General features: G+C 41.9%; 1 protein-coding gene across 2 annotated transcripts in view; it reads left to right on the plus strand.

Moving 5' to 3' along the window:
* Window positions 1–23,100, plus strand: part of DPP6 (dipeptidyl peptidase like 6) — a 767,208-nt gene that overhangs the window by 172,682 nt on the left and 571,426 nt on the right. The window lies entirely within an intron of this gene.

Here is a 23,100-nt window from a genome sequence, read left to right on the forward strand (position 1 = left end):
TAGAATCTGCTACCATTTCTGTCTTTGAGAAGTTCTCTGAATCAACAAAGGGGTCTGTCATTTCTGCACCTCCCCAGACTGAAACCTTTCAAACAGTACCTAGCCCTTTCACCTGCTCTTTCTGACTAGTATGACATCGCCACGTAAGCACCCTGCAGCAGGCATCTTGATCTCACTCAGGCTTTGTGAAGTTCTACGCACATCCGCAGTGCTCCATAAATAACTAATAGTGCGAAGCAGAGACCAAGTTGACTACTGACTTTGTAGTTTTTAAGCTCTGATGACACTAGCTTTGAGAAGCATGTGTGCCTTTGCATGTTCCCTTGGGCTATTGCATAAAAGCAACCAGTGAACTTTACTTCTAGCTATGACAGAGTAACTGGTACCACACAGTCCTTCCTGGCACCAGCTATCAAAATGGTAAAACGTGTAAGGCGATCGTTCTAAGGAATTGAACGCAAGCAGCGCAGAGCCACAACCCTTGAGAGAAAGGAAGCACAGGGGGCGAGACTCATGGCTGCCCTAGTGCCCTGCCTGGAGCACCTTCCAGCAAAGGGGCAGGAAGGTGAACCTCCAGCAGAGCTATGGCCTCACTGACCTGAGAAGGAGACTGGAATTCTCGCCTGAGAAGCAGCTGGGATTTGTGGAGCAGGGTACAAGAGAAGAGGAAGCTAGGCGGAGGGGTTGCCAGAAGTGTTGGTGAGGACTGACCACAGTCTCTTGGTTGAAAGCTGGGATGGCTGTGCCCAGGACCTGGCAGTGATTACCTGCTGCAGGGGATGTGCGTGAAGGTATAAGAGATCATGCGCTGCTGGCGACGTTGGACCTCCAGCCCAGCCAGAATGAGGAGCCCTCACTGAGCGTCCCAGGCCCAGCTGAAACCTCAGAAAGTCTATGCCTTAAAAGTAAAAGTCACACCTTACCATAAGGGTCTTATCATGAACTAGGTTCATGTCTAACAAAGAAAATATTAAACCTGATATGAACAAAATAATCCATTGGTAATTTTCCTGCTGCCAGAAAAAAACTCAACACACTTATACTTTAAGAAGACACTATTTAGAATTCCTGAGATAGTTCATTTTTCTTTTTAATTGAAGTACAGTTGATTTACAATGTTGTGCCAGTCTCTGCTGTACAACGAAGTGACTCAGTTATGCACAGATAGACATTCTTAGAATTCCTGAGATATTTCATCTGTAGTATCCAGTGTAAAAACTTTTAAACAGTTACTAGGGTTGTAAAGAAATACTAATAGGTGACCCATGATCAAGGAAAATAGCCGTCAATAAAAACAAATTCTGAGATGACCTTGATGTTGGATTTTTTCAGACAAGGACTTTAAAAAAGATATTATAAATATATTCGAAAAATTAGAGGAAAACATGGTCCTAATGAGTGAACAAAAGGACAGCTGCAACAGAGAGATTAAAACTATAAAAACAGGGCTTCCCTGGTGGCGCAGTGGTTGAGAGTCCGCCTGCCGATGCAGGGGACACGGGTTCGTGCCCCGGTCCGGGAAGATCCCACATGCCGCGGAGCGGCTGGGCCCGTGAGCCATGGCCGCTGAGCCTGCGCGTCCGGAGCCTGTGCTCCACAACGGGAGAGGCCACAGCAGTGAGAGACCCGCATACCGCAAAAAAAAAAAAAAAAAAAGTATAAAAACATTTGTAGAACTGAAAATATAATATGTGTGATAAAAATTCAGTGGGCAGACTGAATAACACGCTGAGAACAACAGAAGAAAAGCTAGTCAATTTGAACTCAGTTCAACAGCATTATCCGACTTGAAGAACAGATACAGACATGGGAAAATGTAATGAAATGTGTCTCAGTGACCATCAGGGCAACATCCAAGTGGTCGAAAATACACATACTTTGAGTCTCAAAAAGACATAAAAGAGAAAAAAGTTTTTAAAATAATGGCTTCAACTTGCTAATATTTGGTGAAAAAAATGAAAAGAATGATTTAAGAGGTTCAAGAAATCCCAAGTGGGATAAAAACTGGGAGAATGACTCCTATATCTATGATGACCAAATTGCTGAACACCTAATATAGAAATCTTCAAAGTATCTAGAGGGAAAAGCACATTATACGTAGGGAAATACTGATCCAATTAACAGTTGATTTCTTTCCAGAAGAGGACAAAGTAACATTTTAGAATGTTGAAAGGAAAAAAACAAACAAACAAACAAACAAATCTCCTTAACCTTGAATTCTATATGAAGCAAAAATATCTTCTACAACGAGCATAAAATAGAGAGGTTTTCAGATAAGTGAAAACTGAGAGAATTAAGAGCCAGCATACCTACACTACCTGATTTTCAAGGAAAATGAGACCAGAAAATTGTATTTGCAGGATGAAATGAAGAACACCAGAAATAGTAAATACGTGAGTAAATATAAAATACTTTATGTATTTTATCTCTTGATTTCCTTGAAAGATAACTGACTATGAAATGTATGACCATTATAGCATAAAGGGTATGGAATTAAATGGAGGTAGATTGTTAAAATTCTCTTTTATGTGAATTGGTATAATACTGACGTTATATAGACTGGGAAAATAAGGATGCACGTTGTAATCCCTAAAGGAACAAACAAAAAGATAATACAAAGAGGTATACCTAAAAAGCCAGTAAGGGCATCAAAAATGGAATACTAAAAACATTTGATCAACTCTAAAGAAAGTAGAAAAGAAGGAATAGAGAAACAAATAGTAAACGGGACACAGAGAAATATATCTATATGGTAAACTTAAAACTAAACTTATCAATAATTGCATTAAATGCAAATGGATTGAACACCCTGATTAAAAGGTGGATATTTTCCTATTGGAGTTTTAAAAACTCAAGACCTAACTATATACTATCTACAAGGGATTCACCTTAAACAGAAGGACACAAATAGGTTGAACAGGAAAGAATGGTAAGAGATACACCATGAAAACTGTAAACATAAAAGAGTGGCTCTGTCTAGTAATATCAGACAAGGTAGACTTCAAGACAAGGAATCTTATTGAAGACAAAGACAGATATTTGATGATAAAAAAATTGTTAACTTATCAGAAAGGCATAAAAATAATAAACTGTATGTTTCTAGTAACAAAGCTTTTAAATACAGGAAGTAAAAAACTGACAGAACTAAAGGGATCAGTGAATAAATCCACAAATTGTTGAAGATTTTAACATCCCTCTTTCAGTAATTGATATAATACTTAGACATAATATCAATAAATATATAGATTTAAAGTATATTATTAATTATCTTGATCTATGTATATTCTCTCTTGATATTTATAGAACATAGCCCAACAATCACAGACTATACATCCTTTTGAAATACACGTAGAGCTCACATTGTGTGGAGCCATTATATGTCTAAAAAAAAGAAAATCAAAAGATTAAATCTTACAGAGTATATTCGTTAACCACAAGACAATTAAATTAGAAATCAAAACCAATAAGATATTTAGAAAAAGTACAAAATGGTTAGAAAATAAACAATACTCTCTTAACCCATGGGTCAAAGAAAGTACAGGAGTAAGTTAATAAATATTTTAAGCTAAATGACAATTAAAACATACATATCAAAGCTTTTGGTACGTAGCTAAAGTAGTGCTTGGTTTATATTAGAAAAAAGGAGGAAAAAATCAATAATATAAATCTCAAGAAATCAGAAAAAACGCAAATGAACCTCAAGTAAGTAGAAAGATGGAAAAATACAGAAAAAATAATAAAGTAGAAAACTGACAAGTAATATGACAACTTACATAAATGAGGAGAATCAATAATGTTAAAATGTCAGTTAACCCAGATTGATTTATAGCTTTAATAAAAGCTCAATGAAAATTTGAAACAGACAGTAGAACTTGACAAGCATATGAATTTTAAGAACCTAGACTAGCTAAAAAAAATTTGAAAAAGAAGTACGTATTTTAAGAATTCCTATTACCTGTTTTCAAGATTAGTATAAAGTTACAGCAATAGATTGTGGTATTAGCATAAGGGAAGACAAATAATCAATGGAACTTATCTGTGGAGAATCCTGAATTAGACACACACATATACAACCAATTAATTTTTGATAAGGTGGAAAAGCCTGGATAAAATTATGGGGAAAGATGAACTTTAACCTGCACCTCTCATCATAAACAATAATCAGTTTCAGGTGAATCATATGTCTAGCCATAAAAGCTAAAATTATGATGCATATAGAATCACGGGAAATACCCTGACTTTGGAGTTGGTAAAGACTTCATAGGTAGGAGTCAAAGAAAAACCAAACAAACCAACGTAGAAATCAATCAGTCAATTGGATTTCATCAAAATAAAAATTTCTCTCTTCAATAAGGGGTGCTGGGAAAACTGGACAGCTACATGTAAAAGAATGAAATTAGAACACTCCCTAACACCATACACAAAAATAAACTCAAAATGGATTAAAGACCTAAATGTAAGGTCAGACACTATCAAACTCTTAGAGGAAAACATAGGCAGAACACTCTATGACATGAATCACAGCAAGATCCTTTTTGACCCACCTCCTAGAGAAATGGAAATAAAAACAAAAATAAACAAATGGGACCTAATGAAACTTAGAAGCTTTTGCACAGCAAAGGAAACCATAAACAAGACTAAAGACAACCCTCAGCATGGGAGAAAATATTTGCAAACAAGGCAACTGACAAAGGATTAATCTCCAAAATATACGACATCTCATGCAGCTCAATATCAAAAAAACAAACAACCCAATCCAAAAATGGGCAGAGGACCTAAACAGACATTTCTCCAAAGAAGATATACAGATTGCCAACAAACACGTGAAAGAATGCTCAACATCATTAATCATTAGAGAAAAGCAAATCAAAACTCCCATGAGATATCATCTCACACCTGTCAGAATGGCCATCATCAAAAAATCTACAAATAATAAATGCTGGAGAGGGTGTGGAGAAAAGGGAACCCTCATACACTGTTGGTGGGAATGTAAATTGATACAGCCACTATGGAGAACAGTATGGAGATTCCTTAAAAAACTAAAAGTAGAACTACCCTACGACCCAGCAATCCCACTACTGGGCATATACCCTGAGAAAACCATAGTTCAAAAAGAGTCATGTACCACAGTGTTCATTGCAGCACTATTTACAATAGCCGGGACATGGAAGCAACCTAAGTGTCCATCGACAGATGAATGGATAAAGAAGATGTGGCACATATATACAATGGAATATTACTCAGCCGTGAAAAGGAACAAAATTGAGTTATTTGTAGTGAGGCGGATGGGCCTAGAGTCTGTCATGCAGAGTGAAGTAAATCAGAAAGAGAAAAACAAACACTGTGTGCGAACACATATATATGGAATCTAAAACAACAACAACAACAAAAACGGTCATGAAGAACCTAGGGGCAAGACGGGAATAATGACGCAGACCTACTAGAGAATAGACTTGAGGACACGGGGAGGGGGAAGGGTAAGCTGGGACAAAGTGAGAGAGTGGTAGTGTATATATGGACATATAAACACTACCAAATGTAAAATAGATAGCTAGTGGGAAACAGTCACATAGCACAGGGAGATCAGCCCGGTGCTTTGTGACCACCTAGAGGGTTTGGATAGGGAGGGTGGGAGGGAGGGAGACGCAAGAGGGAAGAGATTTTGGGACATATGTATATGTATAACTGATTCACTTTGTTATAAAGCAGAAACTAATGCACCATTGTAAAGCAATTATACTCCAATAAAGATGTTAAAAAAATTTCTGCTCAGCAAAATACATTGTTAAGAAAATGAATAGTCCACTTGAGGACTTGGTTTTGGAGGGGGAAGCTGGAGCAAAGAGAGAGTGGCATGGCCATATATACGCTACCGAATGTAAAATAGTTGGCTGGTGGGAAGCGGCAGCATAGCACAGGGAGATCGGCTCGGTGCTTTGTGACCACCTAGAGGGGTGGGATAGGGAGGGTGGGAGGGAGGCTCAAGAGGGAGGGGATATGGGGACACGTGCATGCATATGGCTGATTCACTTTGTTGTGCAACAGAAACTAACACAGTATTGTGAAGCAATTATACTCCAATAAAGATCTATTAAAGAAAAAGGAATAGTCCAGTAACAGATTGGGAAAATTATATTCTATTTCATACATCTGACAAAGAACTTGAAGCCACAATATGTAAAATGCCTACAAATGAATCATTAAAAATGGACAAGAGATTTGAATAGGCGCTTTATAAAAGAAGATATACAAGTGGTTAATAAGCACATGGAATGGTTCTCCATGTCATCAGTCATTAAGAAACGGCAGTTGAAACCAGGTTGCGATACCATTTCTCAACCCACTGGAATTGCTATAATCCAAAAGATTGACAGTGACAAATGTTAGCAGGAATGTGAAATGACACAAACTCCCATACATTGTCGGTGGAAGTGTACAGGAGGTATGACTACTTTGGAGAACAGTCTGAAGGTTTTTTCTAAAGCCGAGTACATAGCTCCCAGCTGAAATCTATTGCACTCCTAGGTATATACCCAACAGCAGTGAAAACCCAAGTCCTTGAAAAGACTTGTACAGGAGTGTTTATAACAGTCTTATTCATAGTATCCCCAAAACTGGAAAGAGCCCAAACATCCTTCCAGAAGATAATGGGAAAATAACTTGCGCTGTATTCATCCAATGAACGACTATTGGTGAGCAGTGTCCAGCGCATACTGCGCTCAGGGTGAATCTCAGACATGAGCCTCATGTCTGGCATGGGTGAAGCCAGACGAAAAGGTACATGCTCATAAGTTGGTATATAAGAAGTTCAAGAACAGTGAAAGAATTCAAAACAGGGGTTGCCTGTAGGAAAGTCAGGGTGGAATTGACTTGGAAGGGGAAACAGAGGAAATTTGGGGGATGCTGAAATGCCCTAGATCTTGATTTGCTTATATACATTTGACTGTGTGTACCCAAATAAGTATATACATTTGTCAAAACTCAAATGTATACTTAAGATCTGTGCATTTTGTTGTATCTAAATTTCATCTCAGTGCAAAAAAGGGGGCATGTCTTTTTTTTTTTTTTCAGTTCCCCAACCAGGGATCGAACCCATGCCCCCTGCAGTGGAAGCGCAGAATCCTAACCAGTGGATGGCCAAGGAAGTCCCAAGGAGGCATGTCTTGATGTGTGCCTCCGTTATTTAAGCACATTAATGATAAAACTGGGTTACTCAGATCCTAGAGCATAGCCATGTGTAGGGTCACCCTAAGATTCATAGGGTGCCCGAGGGTGTTGAAAGTCCCATGGTGAAGCTCAAAACGATCATTAGCTGTTGTTACTATCTCAGATTCTTACATACAATGTTGATGTTCACCCGGAACAGCGTGTGAGTACAGATCGATAGCTAATGAGAAATGAGGCTTTCTCTCTTCAAACACTTTAAAAGAGGCCATTTTCTGGTTTTGTGCTTCAAAGACAAGCATACAGTTCATTTCAGGAAACCAAATCCTGCTTTCTGTAGGACAGAAGCTTCCGTCTGACAGAGAATGAAAAATATCAATGAACCTATTAATTAACCCAGAGCAACTATGAGCCAGGGAGATCATCAAATTGCTTTTGAAAAGATTACCTGACAACAGACAAACTGCACAAATAATTCTTCTTTCTTCTTCTTCTTTCTTCTGCCAACATCTGCTGTTCCTACTCTCCCTCTGAGATATTTGAGAACATTTGTATATCAGAGAACCCTGATTCTTTCCTGAATGTTTCCTTCAGCTTGTAGAAGATTATATGTCTGTGTTTCAAAGATTTTGTTTTGCATTTGTCTTAGCGGTGGAGGAGAAGCTTCTTCCTGATCCAAGCGTTGGTCTCTGCCTCAGACCCTTTCCTGGGTTGCAGCTGCACAGATGCCAAGGCACTGTCCGCACATACTTTATGAGTACACGCGCACACACAATTTTCTAGATGGTTTTGGAAGGTTTGGGGACCCCCTAGAATTTTATCTGGTATCCTCTGGGGGCTTACTGTATTCTGGGGCAGGAGCCCTGGGTCTCATTTCTCATGCAGCTGCCTCTGAAGAATCCCAGACCGGGCTACTGTGGTGGTATCTGGACCGTGGGTCTGCATTGAGGAGGGTGTATGCGTGTGCTCACTTGCTCAGCTCTAGGCAGGTAACGGGGTTGCCCGGAGAGCTTATCCCACAAGCCTTTGAAAATATCTCTCTTGGCTTCATTCTCTGCCTGTGAATTCAAGGAGGAGACAAGTGGATTTCTTCCCTCTTTCTAATCCTGTGTGAGAGCTACAGAAAAATGGGTGCTTCTGCCTAGTTAGAGAGAAACGCCTTTCCTAACGATGAATTCAGACAGCTTTATTTAATGGAAAAAAATGTCTCGTCTGCCTCTAAATGCAGTCTTCCCTGGTGGCTTCTACCTGGCAAAAAGAAAAATTAGTCTCTTGCCTGAAACTGGTCTTTGTCAAGACACAGGAAGGGAGAAAAGATAAAGGAAGGAAAAAGCAGGGAGAGAGCAGCTGAGGGTGGTTATCGCCAGCAAGCCCAGCCGTTAGCACGTCGGTTCTGGAAGTCTAAAGCTGGGACACTGAGGATCTCGACCCAGGAGTGTTCAGAGGCCACGTGGGGGATGCTGAGACTCAGAAAGACGAGGCTCATGAACTGGGTGGATTCATGGGTGTACGTTACCCGCCTGAGCCTCAGTTTCTCCGTTTGTAGATTAATTACACGAGGTGTTTTTCAGAGTCGATGTGAAAATATTCGTGAGAGTCTGACTTACTGCGGGAAGGCGGCTAATTGTTAGTTTCTCTTCCCTTAACAGAAAGTTGAGCTGCAGAAAGCCTTCTGGCAGCAAATGAGAAAGACCCAGAGAAAGGTATAGGTTTCTGCCCCAATTAACAGATGGATGTTTCACAAGAGCTATGTATTTCATAGGGAAATCTACAGATGGTTTGGAAGCTGATGCACTGGGAGGGATGGAAGAAAGGGCGGGAGAGGAAAGAGCACGTCATGAGGGGGTTATGGGTCTGATCACGTGTCGGCTGAGAGCTCTGCAGGTTTCCTAGGAACACGCGGCGGAGACGGTGTCGTCCAAACAATAAGAGTGCTTCTGAACTAAAATATGTATAGTCAGGGCTTGCAGTGGACAGCCGGGCACTGACCCGTCTCTACAGTGGGATTTCAGCGGGACTTATTCTCGGATAAGAATGCAAATGTCAGCTAATAGGTTGTGGGGTTTTAAAATAAATGTACTTATTTATTTTTGGCTGCGTTGGGTCTTCGTTGCCACGTGCGGGCTTCCTCTAGTTGCGGAGAGCGGGGGCTACTCTTCGTCGCGGTGCAGGGGCCTCTCATTGTGGTGGCTTCTCTTGTTGCAGAGCATGGGCTCTAGGTGCGCGGTCTTCAGTAGTTGCGTCACGCGGGCTCAGTAGTTGTGGCGCACGGGCTTAGTTGCTCCGCGGCATGTGGGATCTTCCTGGACCAGGGCTCGAACCCATGTCCCCTGCATTGGCAGGTGGATTCTTAACCACTGTGCCACCAGGGAACCCCCAGCTAATAGGTTTTATTGGATCTGTATCTATATTTATAACAGGGTGAGCAGATTTATCTACCCCAGATAAATTGAAAATCAAGGCCCTTGTATTTCACAGCAGTGTGTGCATGCGTGCGTGTGTGTGTGTGTGTGTGTGTGTGTGTGTGTGTGTGTGGTGGAAATACAGTAAGAATGTTTGAGATCAGATTAAACTTTGATAAAATTCCTTCCATTCAGTGGTGAAGCAGGGCTGGGCGCAGAGGCGAGGGAGACCTCTGCCCAGGCAGGGAGGGCATTTGAGCCCTCTCGTTGTTTAGAATTGCTGGTCTCTGGTCTACACGAATGCTTCTGACCCTTAATCGGATCTCTTATGCTTTCTCTATAGACAAACTTTTAGCCACTCCCCAGCCCCGTGGGTCAGGAGACAGAGGACAGAGCAGGTGTCTGGGTGCTGGGCACAGGCCTGCACCCCGAGTCAGGCAGGGCTTGGAGCGCCAAGGGAGCCTCATGGCCCACTTTCTCGTGTCCTCTGGGGAGAACATTCCCCCTTCATCTTTTTCTTTCTTTTCATCTTCTACCTGCCGTCCCTGACTACAGCGTGCTTGTTCAGTCCCTTCATAGTTTCCAGAACAGAAACTAGACGTTTCCAGGATTTTTACAGCACAGTGCTTGCAAATTCTTTGGTTTCATGATGCTTTCACACTTGAGAGACACGTGATAAACACTTAAAATAATACAGAAGACACGATTGTCATGTGAGTTAGAACACCTGGCTTCTATACCTGATGAAAGTTGTGGTATCATTTTATTCCTCTTAACTTCTCCATGTTGGTTTCACCACCTGCAAAATCGCAAATACCAATGCACAAAATCAGAGTGGTATTATCTGCTCTCTTTACCAGTTTCCCTAAGGAGCCCACGAGATAAATATATGAAAACATATTGTGAAAAGCACGGTGTTATTTTCATAAGGCTCAAGCAACACTAATTGTGTCTGAGATCTACAAATTGATAAAGGAAAGATGTATTCTGTGGTGAACTCTGACGTGGTATAATTAAAGTCTGACTAAGAGAAGAGAAATGACTTCCTGATGAATTATGAGACCCGATTTATGGAATAAATGATTGGACTTTTTCTTTAAAAAGTCCAGTAGTGGTAATAATCTATCTTGATTAGCAGAAAGGTTTCACTATCACATGCAGAATTGAGCCGCTCCATAAGGGCACTGAGCTGGCCGCTGGGCACAAGCCAGGCATCCTTTGCTCCTCTGCTTGATGTGTTGCATCACAGTCTTGGGACGAGCAGGTGCTGGACTTTATGGTCAGTCTTCAGGACTGGTGCAGAGAAATGAAGCGCGATATTTGAAGACGCATTTCCTCCCAAGATCCTGAAACCCTCCTGAACCAGACTTACCCGTGTACCTATATCCTCCAGATTACAAAGCAAGTCAGTACAGATTTGGGGTTTGGTCCCCAACGGCTTTGCCTTGTCTTGCCCCCGCATTTACTTGTCTATCGGCTCAGTCCATCACCAAATAACAGAAAAAAAGTGTGAGGCTATCACATCATGGTAGGACCCCTCTTAGAGTCATCATTGTCGAAAGAAGAGAAAGAAGTTAGAATCTGGGTTCTCAGGGGGTTGCCCTTGATTGACACCTGCTCACCCCCAATCAATCCCTTAGTGTAGCAACGTTTTGTGAGGTTGGTGGGATCTTTGGAAGGGTATCAGGCTGGAATTGCCACCACGTTTCCTTTTCAGCCTCACTTTATGGAAGGCAAGTGTATTTAGAAAATGCCAGGCATTTCTCTAACAGAAGACACCTGAGGATATTCTCACCCTTTCTTATGAATCTTCTCTATTGGCGCCTGGTCAGGTCCTCCCCGCCAGCCACCACCCTCCCCTAGCAGCATTGTTTCATTCCCTGGGGTTACCTGCCTGTTCTGGCTTGAACTCACTCTGTCCTCAGAAGGCACATCTCCCACTTGGGACACTCAAATTCAACAGCGAGCACAAGTGGGGAGGAAGTCAAATCAGGCGTGAGGTGATAATTTCCACCCCCTGAGTAAGGAAGCCGGGCACGGGCCAACGGTTCGTGTAGTTTAATGGAATAAATGGCAAAGCCAGCAACCTTGTCTGGCTGCCCTTGGTTAGAAGAGACCCTTGACATCAACCCAATCCAATTGTTTTCTCGAATCTTAGCTTTTTCTCGAGAACAAATATTAAAGGGCAAACCACTTGACAGCATGTCTGGCTGTCATTTCCTAATGCACCCTTTCTAAAGGCTGAGAAGCCAAAGCATCACTGGAAATTACACATATTATGGGGCAGAAATGGAACTTAGAACAAGAACGGGTTGGAAAGAGGTTAAGAGCAGGGATAAAGTGCGGTCAAGAACTGCCCCACTTTTGGCATCTATCCAGATGATTCCTCCAGCTTCGAAGGAAATTCAGATCGCGTTATAGGGAAATGCAATGAAATAATACATTAGATGTAAACTTGCTTTAATATATATCTTGTTTGATTTTCCTAACAATGCAGTTTCTGTTTTTATCATCCCCATTTGAGGAATGAGAAAACAGAGACTAAGCAAGACCCACACGACCCCCCAAAAACCCCTGCAAGAGCTGATTCATCGTGGAACTTGGAGAGTAACTGAGGTCCGGCAGGAAGAGCGCAGGTCAGGGAGCCGCACTTGGTTATAGGAATACGTGCATCTTACCTATCATTTCAAGGTTTTTTGTATCATCTTTATAAGAAATAGCAAACGCTACAAATATATGGTATTTGTATGATGCAATGAATAGAATCACATTCAAGTCCGATTTTTTTCAATTTTTCTTTTTCTTAATTTATTTTATTGAAGTACAGTTGATCTACAATGTTGTGTTAGTTTCCGTTTTACAGCAAAGTGATTCAGTTATACATACATACGTATATATATTCTTTTCCATTATGTTTTTATTTTAAAATAGTTATTTATTTTAGTTATTTATTTGGCTGCGCCAGCTCTTAGTTGTGGCACGCGGGGTCTTTTAGTTGCGGCATGTGGGATCTAGTTCCCTGACCAGGGATTGAACCCAGGCCCCCTGCATTGGGAGCGCAGAGTGTTAACCACTGGACCACCAGGGAAGTGCCTCCACTATGGTTTATTACAGGATATTGAATCTAGTTCCCTGTGCTCTACAGTAGGCCCTTGTTGTCTATCCATCCTATACATAATAGTTTGCATCTGCTCATCCCAAACTCCCGGTCCTTCCCTCCCTGCCCACCCCCCTCACCTGCCCACCCCCCTCACCTGCCACCCTGGCAACCACAAGATTGTTCTCTATGTCTGTGAGTCTGTTTCTGTTTTGTAAATAAGTTCATTTGTGTCGTATATTCAAGAAAGAGTGTTTGATGATGCCCAACCCTTCAAAGTACGTAGAACGGGGGCACATAGTTAAGAAATGTGCAGGTGTTTTGCTGTAACAAATAATGTGCATTACTAAAAATCAGCACATTAAGCAAACTCACACAATAAAAGCTACAGGGTTTATGGGGAAAATGGGGTTGTGGACAAAACACTCAAATACTCTGCCAGTGACACAGAAAGACAGGAACCTACTAAAAATGGTAGAACGGTTTTACACATGTTAAATGGTTAAGAAGGACATGCAAACTGTAGTCTATATGGTATTTGACCTTGAGAAAGACCAGGAGCTTGTCTGGGGAAGTGGGCACTGGGAGGGTGGTAGCTTGTGAGTTACCATGGAGATGGACAGAGCATTATCTGAAATCAGACGGAAGACCGTGGCACAGGTCATGGGTGGGTGTGGTTCACGACAGGTGGCGGACTGGGGTAGCAGCGCTGTTTGGGGCTGTGTGTGTGTGTTCCGTGTGCTCCTTCAGCCGCGATGCAGCTGCACAGTTTTCTACATTCATCTAGCGGTTCTCACCAACGAGTCACGCATAAGCAAACATGAAATCAGTGCTATGCTCAGATCGTTCCCTAATACATCAGTGGCATTGGAACAAAGTCACGTTTTCGAAACAAGCATTTTAACAGCACCGATCGCATGTAGGTCCTCCCTCTGAGGAGTTTACGAACCTGTTCAGAATAAAATGTGGATAAAGAAGAAAGGCTGAATTACGAAGTGCCAAGCTGCACGCACAGGTGTCTCAGCCACGGAAGGATGAGTCGGGAGTTTTCGGAAGAGAGAGCTGCTTGGGGACGAATGGGAAATGAGGTCAAATCGGTAGATTGGGGCAAAGCTAGAGTGGCCATGGTGTCCTTGAGGAGCATCACGATAAAGGAGGCAGGTTTGAGAGTGTGGGCGTGCGCGGAGTCTGCTGCGCGGACTGAGGGAGGCATGTTTGCAGAGTTCATGCCATCATTCTGTCTTCTTTAGCCCATCTTGGTCATTTCAGCAGTCTTTGTTGAGTTCCTGCTAAGTGCCAGACAGTGTTCACAGCTGAGGACACGGCTGTAGACATGGAAGGCAAAATAGCTGCCCTAAGGAGCTTACGTCCTGGAAGAGGAGACCACCAACAACGAAGCCAGGAAACAAACAGCGTAATGTCAAATAGAATTAAGGGCTTGCGAGTCAGTGAAGCAGAATAGGGGGATTGGGAATGACGGTTTGTTTGGGAAGGTGGCTATTTGAGAGCAGGCGGCCAGAACCCTCTTCTCTAAGGTATGGACATTTGAATAGTACGTGGCCCATGTGGAGTGGGGATCAGGTCCAGAAACGTTGGTCCAGGCAGAGGAAACATCGAAAGTAAAGATCCTTAGACATTGGAGGCGGACAGTGGAGTGGGGCTGGGGATGCAGAGAGGGAAACAGTGTGAGAGGATGTTGGACTAGCAGGGGCCACACCCCGGAAGGGACTGGAGTTCATGGTAGGGAGTTAGGGTTTTATTCTACGTTTCATGAGAAGCCACTGGATCCTTTTAAGCAGGAGTTTGTCATGATCTGATTCACATTTTTAAAAAGATCACTGTGTGCATGGAGAATCGATTTTAGTGGGTAAAACTGGAATCGCAACAACCAGGTAGGGGCAAGGTGATGGTGACTTGGACCAGGGTAGTAGATATTAAGTGAGGTTAAAGGAGGGAGTGGAGGAAGGAACGAAAAGAGAGAGTTAGATTCAGGGGATGTTTTGAAATGAAAGCCTTCAGAATGTACTCAGAGATTGGATGTGAAATATGAAAGAAAGTGGAAGTCGAGGATCACTTAAGCTCCCTCTTCCCCCCAGACACTAAGTGGATGTAGTCCGGTTTCCTTTGATGTGGGTGACTGTTAGAGAAGTAGTGTTACAGGCTCAGTTGTGTCCCCTCAAAATTGAAGCCGAACCCCAGTACTTCAGGATGTGACTGTATTTGGAGATATAGAGCCTTTAAAGAGGTGATTAGGGGCTTCCCTGGTGGCGCAGTGGTTGAGAGTCCGCCTGCTGATGCAGGGGATGCGGGTTCGTGCCCCGGTCCGGGAAGATCCCACATGCCGCGGAGCGGCTGGGCCCGTGAGCCATGGCCGCTGAGCCTGCGCGTCCGGAGCCTGTGCTCCTCAACGGGAGAGGCCACAATGGTGAGAGGCCCACGTACTGCAAAAAAAAAAAGAGGTGATTAGGCAAAATAAGGCCATTAAAGTGAACCATGATCCAGTGTCTATGATGTTCTTGTAAGAGGAAGAAATTTTAAAAAAAAAGAAGAAACTTAGACACCCAATGAAACCCCAGGAATGCACACGTTGAGAGAAAAGACCATGTGAAAACGCAGCAAGAAGGTAGCCACCTGCCAGCCCGGGAGCGGGGCCAGGAGAAACCAGAGCCGCCAGCACCGTGGTCCTGGGCTTCTAGGCTTCAGAGCTGTGAGAAAACAAACAAATTTCTTTTGCTTCACCCAGTCTGTGGTATGTTGTCGTGGCAGCCTGAGCAAACTAATACGGATAGTTCGGGGACAAGAAGAGGGAAATCCAGGGCCCTCTTTTAAATATATTAAAAAGGTAACAAGTGAAACTCAAGGGGAAAAAACACAAAACTATAGGTTAAGCTGACATGAGACCTCATCAGAGCCAGTCATTTTATTGGGAATCAAAAGTCATACTCCTAGGCAGCGATGCAGTTTTTCTGATTTGGTACTAAATATCTTCAGTTATCTTCTTGGAGCCCTACTTCTCAGTATATCCTTGTGGTTTAACTGTATTTTTCACTCATTGACACAGGCTAACATCAATGTAGCAAAAGAGAAATTGTGGTTTATGAAAGTTTCTGTCTTGTTAGGTATCAACCGTGGGAGAAATTCCCCCATGAATAGTCTGGTCCAAGAATCTGCTCAACCAGTTAGGGGGTATATAGCCAGGAACTATGGCCTTGTTGACTTCACAGCACCTCAGTTCTACAAGCTCTCTTTCCAGTGTGGGAAGGAGTCAGGCAAACACAGGAACCTGTTTAAAGAAAACAGTCCTCTGCTCAATATTATGTAACAACCAAAATGGGAAACGAATTTGAAAACAAATAGATACATGTATATGTATAACTGAATCACTTTGCTGTACACCTGAAACTAACACAATATTGTAAATCAACTATACTCCAATATAAAATTAAAAGTTTAAAAAAATTAAATGAAAAATAAAGACTATTAAAGAGCTACCATTAAAACATGGGGAAAAAAAAGAAAGAAAATAGTCCTGATGTTGACAACCAATAGACAGTCTAGGATAAGAAACCAATCTCTCTGCCTTTTTTTTTTTTTTTTTTTTTTTTTTGCGGTACGCAGGCCTCTCACTGCTGTGACCTCTCCTGTTGCGGAGCACAGGCTCCGGACGCGCAGGCTCAGCGGCCATGGCTCACGGCCCCAGCTGCTCCGCGGCATGTGGGAGTGGGATCTTCCCGGACTGGGGCACGAACCCGTGTCCCCTGCATCGGCAGGCGGACTCTCAACCACTGCGCCACCAGGGAAGCCCTCTCTGCCTTTCTTGCAGTTATTGTCTGTTACAGGAGAAAGGTCATTGGAAGAATAAGAATTATTGGAAGAACAAAAGGGAGAGGATGCCATAGACACTGTGATGTGACACAGAGTGGGTCCCCTCAAGGGAATGAAGAAAGTCAATGCATGAGTCAATCGGCACGTTTTCCTCTTACCAGGATAAAGTCTTCACCTGCAAAGGTCAGGTTAGGAAGCTGGTCAGAAGAGATTCATTTCTTTTTATACATGACCAATTTTGAATTCCATACCCATTTGGGGGAAACAATCTGAGTACTTGTCACCTCAATGATAGAAGCTAGATCAGCCTCCCGCAAGCTTGCAGCTTTGGAAGATGGGATGGACGGAAATAGACATCGAGATGTGCGGTCACGTGACATTTGGACTGATAGGTTTCCACTGTACGTGGGTGTGTCATTAATTCTACACGTCTATTTCTGCACCTCCTCCTACAATGCCTCCCCTGTGCTAGCCTCAGCCTAAGTACTTACGGCTTTCCAAGCAGTCCTGTGATGTTCTGTTTTTGGAGGTCTGTGGGGACTGTGTGCTATTAAAATAAAGAAAATAACTTGCATGACCAACTAGAGCTCCCAAGAAGCCCCGCCCTTTGTCCCAATTAAGGCTCATTCAGGTTATGTCATGCTGAAAAATGGCCTCTTCAAGGAGTGTGAGATGTGCATTTTATTTACAGGCACATCTCAGAGACGTTGCAGGTCCCGTTCCAGACCCCAGTAAAGAGAGTATCACAAAAAAACTAGTCACACGAATTTCTTGGTTTCTCAGCGCCTATAAAAGTTATGTTTACGGTATACCGTAGTCTGATAAGTGCGCAATAGCACTATGTCTAATAAAACAATATCCATACCTTAATTTTAAAGACTTCAGTGCTAAAAACTGCTAGCCTTCATCTGAGCCTTCGGTGTATCGTAGTAGTAACATCAAAGATCACTGATCACCATAACAAATATAACAAGAATGAAATAGTTTGAAGTAATGCAAGAATTACCAAAATGTGACACAAAGACATAAAGCGATGCTGTTGGAAAAATGACACCAATAGACTTGCTCGATGCAGGGTTGCCGCAGTCCTTTAATTTGTAAAACAAATGCAGTATCTGTGAAGTGCAAGAAAGCAAAGTACAACAGAGTGAGGTCTGCCGGAACGTATATTTGCACTGAGCACTGATATGCCCAAGTTTCATTATGTAGAATGCATTTGCTGATGAAGAAGCCAAAACACGCCGTGCCTGAAATCCATAACGTAGTTTTCAAACTCTGAAGTCTTATTTTGTGGTAGGACAGAGGAGCACCCTTTAAGTCAGAACACAGAGTTCTTTTGTGTCACATGGTGGTTAAGACTCAGCTTCAGAGTCACAGAGATCTGAGTCTAATCCTTGTTCAACCTCTAATTAGCTGTTACCTTGGACAAGTTATCTATCTCCCTAAGCCTACTTCCATTTGAAAAATAACAAAATTTGTCTAGTAAGGTTATTGTGAAGATGCAAATTGTATTATCAAAAGCTTAGCGGGCTGCCTGGCATAGAGTAAAGAGGGCACAGTCTGGTTTCTGTGACGCTGGTGATCATGATGAAGATGATGATGGTGATGGTGAACCTGGTGATGATGATGATGATAAAGAAGACGATGTGATGATGATTATGGTGATGATGAAGATTATGAGTGGCGATAATGATGAAAATAATAATAATATGATGATGATGTGATGTTAATTGTGATGATATGATGGTCATGACACGATTATGATAATGATGCTGGTGGTGATGATGATCTTTAGCTGAACAAAGTTTCTCTGAAATGAAATATAGTGCTGCCTCTTCATATCATTGGGCACATAGAAGGCCCCCTTAGGACATGTCCCTGCTGTGGCTTGTGCCACTCAAGTCCTTGGTATGCTTTCTAATAAGAAGGAGAAGTTACTTAAATTCACTTTACAGAAATGCACCATCTCATATTCCCTCACATCATATAAGACCAAGAAACAGAGATGTAGACAATTGTGTTGTAACTTTGAGTAAATTTGTTGGATCAAAATGTTCATTATTACTGTACCATAGATGGCATTAGCAAGTACCAACAAAACCTTAGGTGATAATGTAGCCCACTTACAGGAAATCAGCTTAAAATTACTGCTCTGTCCAGGGGAATTTCTTGGATCAGAAAAGGGAGATAAGAAAAAGAAAAATATTTGATTCTATTATAGTATATTTCTTAGGGGTTTTTGTGTTTCTTTTTAAAAATATGTACAAGTGAATAGTCTTTCAAACCTCAAACTTTTTCACTCTGGTTTCTCATCATTACTTTGATTGCTTGGCCTTATTTTGATCCTATGCTTAGCAAGAGATAAGAAAAGATAAAGGGCAAAACCAAAGACCGTTCCCTGAAAGTGTAACATACACAGTGGCATGGTCTAGAGTAACCTGGGTGTGCACATGTGAGGTATGTCTCTGTAACTGCCAAACCATGAAGAGAAGTTACAGACTTGTGCCCCCGCCCACCCCATGCCTGTGGGGAGCTGGCTGGGATGAAATTTTAGGAGAGATGATTCTCTTTTTTCTCCTTGGGCATCTGTGGGTGATTCACTAAAGCAGACCTGACTTGGAGCTCCTCAGTGGTGGTATTCAGTGCAGGCTGGTTGCAGGAATTAAGGTATAAAAGAACAAAAGAGACAATCGTGGGCATGCCTTCAGTATGGAGACGTCCTTGAAATCAGTCTGTCCTTTGTAGGAGCTTGGAAGAGTCAAGGTCTTGTTCACCAAGGCTCAGGCTCTGAAAGAAGGAACATGGAAGATTACTAGTCCTTTCTGGACACCAGGTCAAAGATGTCTTTGACTGCAAGACCATTGGTTAAGCAACAGTACTTACTACACTTTATGTTTAAAACAACTCACCCTGAGAGTCAGCAGAAGTCATTCAGCATGTCTGAGCCTAATTTCACATTTGTTAAATAATTAGATTCAACCAGAAGTTCTCAAAGTGTTTCTGAGGACCCTGGGGGGCACCTCTGACCTTTAATAGGAAGTCTGGAAGGTCAAAACTATTTTCATAATAATACCAAGATTTTATTTACCTTTTACCCCTTCATTCTTTCATGTATATGAAAAATTCATTAATTTAGTTTTAGAGTCCACATTCCAAATAACCTTGTCAAGTTTTGATGTAGTATCAAAGAAGGGTGTCTGCAGTTATTTAAAAAGGCAATTAAAATAGTGCCTCCCTTTTCCAGCTACATAAATGCATGAAGCAGATTTCCTTCATATATTTAAACCAAAATAATACATTGTAACAAATTGAAGGCAAAAGCAGATGTCAGAATCCAGTTTTCTTTTATAAAGGCAGATATTATTGAGATTTGAAAAACTTTAAAACAATGCCATTCTACTAATTTATTTTTTGTCTTGGAAGATATACCTATTTTTCATATAATATTTAAATTATTTTGACACATAATAGGTTTTATTTTAAGTAAATCAATAATTATATATTAAATTTCTTATTTAACTTTTATATGTGTAACCAGAATATAAACACATAAACAAAACACGTAACCAGAAGCTCTTTGATGTTCTCAGTAACTTCTCAAAGTGTAAAGAAGTCCTGATTAGAAAATTTTTGAAAACCACTGGATTAGATGATTAACTCTATAGTCCTTTTCCAGCCCGAAAGTTTTTTTGGTTCTTAAAAATGCCCAGACCCTGCTGTGTTCTATGAGGAATAGAAGTGATTGTCTTTGCCCTCGGTGTTGCCTCGACATTGTTAGGGAGACAAGCATCTACACAAAGGTGGGAAAGTAGACAGCCCAGCATCAAGGTCTAAATTGTGTGGTTCAGACTCAGGGAACTGTCAGAAGAGGGTTTGGGGAAAGTGGCTTCTCCCTTTATCTCAGTGATTTTCTCTGTGATGACACACTATGCTCTGAACAGTGTATGTTCCACAAAATGCATCTATATTTTATTAAGAAACTTTCTATTGGTGCCAATTATTATCTCAATAATCTTATTTAAACTCACAATGCTGGACCGGGTGACATTAATTAGCTACATTAGAACTTTGGAAATCACCTTGTTTGTTGATTATTTTGACACAAGACTGGGTCATAGCACTAGACACGGCAGATTAGCAGATGAAAAGGGGAGCCTTCGAGGCAGTCAGACCTGGGGTGACAGCTGACCCAGCCTCTTCTATCTACGGGATTCTCAGCAAATCTTCTATTCCATGAGTCTTTTTTAAAAATCTATAATTTGGGGATGTTAACTAACATTTTAAAATCTCCTACAATATTCCTGTTGCTCTAAAAGATACTTCGTGTGAGTTAATGAGTTAATTCACAAAAACACCTCACTAAGGTAACACTGTGATCCTCATTCTACAAATGGGGAAAGTGGAGATTAGAGAATTGGGGCTAAAACCACACAGTTGGTAAGCAGAGAGGCTAGTGTTTCAATCCGAGCTGTCTGATCCTAAAGCTTGTGATTTTTTTTCCCTGTGTTGAACTCATTCCAATGGTCACCTTTTAGAGTTCTTGGGATCATTGAATGAAGCAATGCTTGCAAAGAGCCCAGTACGATGCCAGGGGCATAATGGGTGTTACCAAACCAAACTTGGGTCCGCTCGCCCACATGCAGTAAAGCCAATCTACTGACACCAGGCTGTGGGGAAGGAAAGTACAGCATTTACTGAAGGCACCAAGCAAGGAGAATGGGCAGCTCATGCTCATAAGACCCGAACTCCCCAGTGGCTTTCAGGGAAGGGGTTTTGAATGCAGTGTGAGGGAGGGGCCGCAGGGTACATCATCAGCTTGTGCACAATTCTCGGATTGGTTGGCATCAAGGGGAAGTTTCAAGCATCATCAGCCTTCTGGTTTCAACCAGCCTAGGGTCTATATTCTTGCAGTCACCGTTTTCATCTGGTTCTGCTTCCTGTAAAAACAACTTAGGAATGTGTGTCAGGCCTTTATCTACATCTTTCAGGGAACTGGGAGTTCAGTGACTCTGCTATGTGGCTGGTTTTTAGTCTAAATTGTTACCAGTTTCCCAGCCCAACAGCTATTCTTTGTTTCTATTGTACGTCTTCACGTTCCTAATCATTAACTCTTGAGCCGGCCTTTTAAGACTCAAGAGAGGCCTGGGAGACTGAAGCAAAAGCATTTTAGTTCAAAGGACTGGGGCTCAGGGGCTTGGACTCATTTTCAGAGGTGCTCAGTCAGTCTTAGTTCCCATGCCCTGCCCTTCTCCTGGTCACACTACTTCGTAGAATCAGATGGTACCATGAGAGTAGGTTTAGCCACATAGAACCCAAGAGAACAAGTTTGCATGGATGCAGTGGATTCCAGCTCTAAGAATGCTCGATGCACATTTGCTGATTAATTTACAGTTAGGGACTTGCTATTAACTCTCCTGTGGTGAGGTCAGGGCTTCCTCAATTTCTCTGGGCTTTGATTTTCTTTTCTTTAAAAGTATGAATTTGGACAAATTTACCCTAAGATCTATACAGATCTACACAACCTAGCCAAGTCTCTATTGTACTATTGCTCAACTTTTTAACAAACTTAGAAGTTCCCAGAAGTAATGATGTTTTAGTATTTGAATGCACTCCCCAAATCCCAGAGGTAATATTGGAAGTCTGCATTGCAATTAAGGAAATGTGATGAGTAAGAAAAGCAGTACGATATATCTGTTCTTTCACAATTCCTAGGCATATGAGAAAAAAAATTGATGCTATAAAAATGACTTCCTACCTCCAGTGTCAAACCCTAAATAATGAGAAATAATACAAAGGAAATATGTTTCCTGTTAGTAAATAGAAAGAATGACTGTCCTCACAGCCGTTATTTGGGTATGTTTTCAACCGCAGGCTAACCACAAAGGCTTTTCATTTCATGCTTCTTTTCGTGATTATCTAAGTCTCATTTTCCCTTCAAATTAAAGAGGGAAGACTAAATTCATGTTGAAAGAGGAACATGTTTTGCTCTTACATTGTTAGCTTTCCACATTCACCATGTTATGTAACTATTAAGTGTATTTAATCCCGTTGTTGTTCAGTTAAAGATGAAGTGTCGTCACCCCGTTTTGCAGGCTGTGCTGTTGTTGTCAATCTGATCGGGCCAAGTTTCTATACAGGAATCATGTTTTCCATCAACTTAGAAAATCTGATCGTTACTGTTTATGAACTGATAATACAGGAGAACCCGTTTGGAATGGATAGAAGGAAAAAATCACTTTCCTAAAGAAAAGTGAAATACAGTACATGTAGGCTATCAAGTAAGAGCTCAGAATCATGGAATCTAGAAGCTGGGGGGGCCTGAGAACCATCCGTCCAGGCCTTTCAAGTACCTGGAGGGGAATGGCTGGTCCAATCGCCCAGCTCCCAGAGCTGCTCAGGTCAGACGGAAACGTCCAGTAAGTTCTGGGTCAAAGGCACATGAGCCTTTTTCCCTGGGAGAGGAAGAAGCTGAGACCAGCCTTGCTGTGGCAAAGTTTGCACTAAGACAGCAAAAGGGGAAGTCGAGCGAAGGCATGCCGATGCAGGGGTGGGGATGGTTTTGCCTCCATGTAAACGAGGGTGCTGGTGTCCCCACTCTTTGTGTAGCTGTTG

Source organism: Stenella coeruleoalba (assembly GCF_951394435.1).
Source record: "Stenella coeruleoalba genome assembly, chromosome: 9".
Lineage (NCBI taxonomy): Eukaryota > Metazoa > Chordata > Mammalia > Artiodactyla > Delphinidae > Stenella > Stenella coeruleoalba.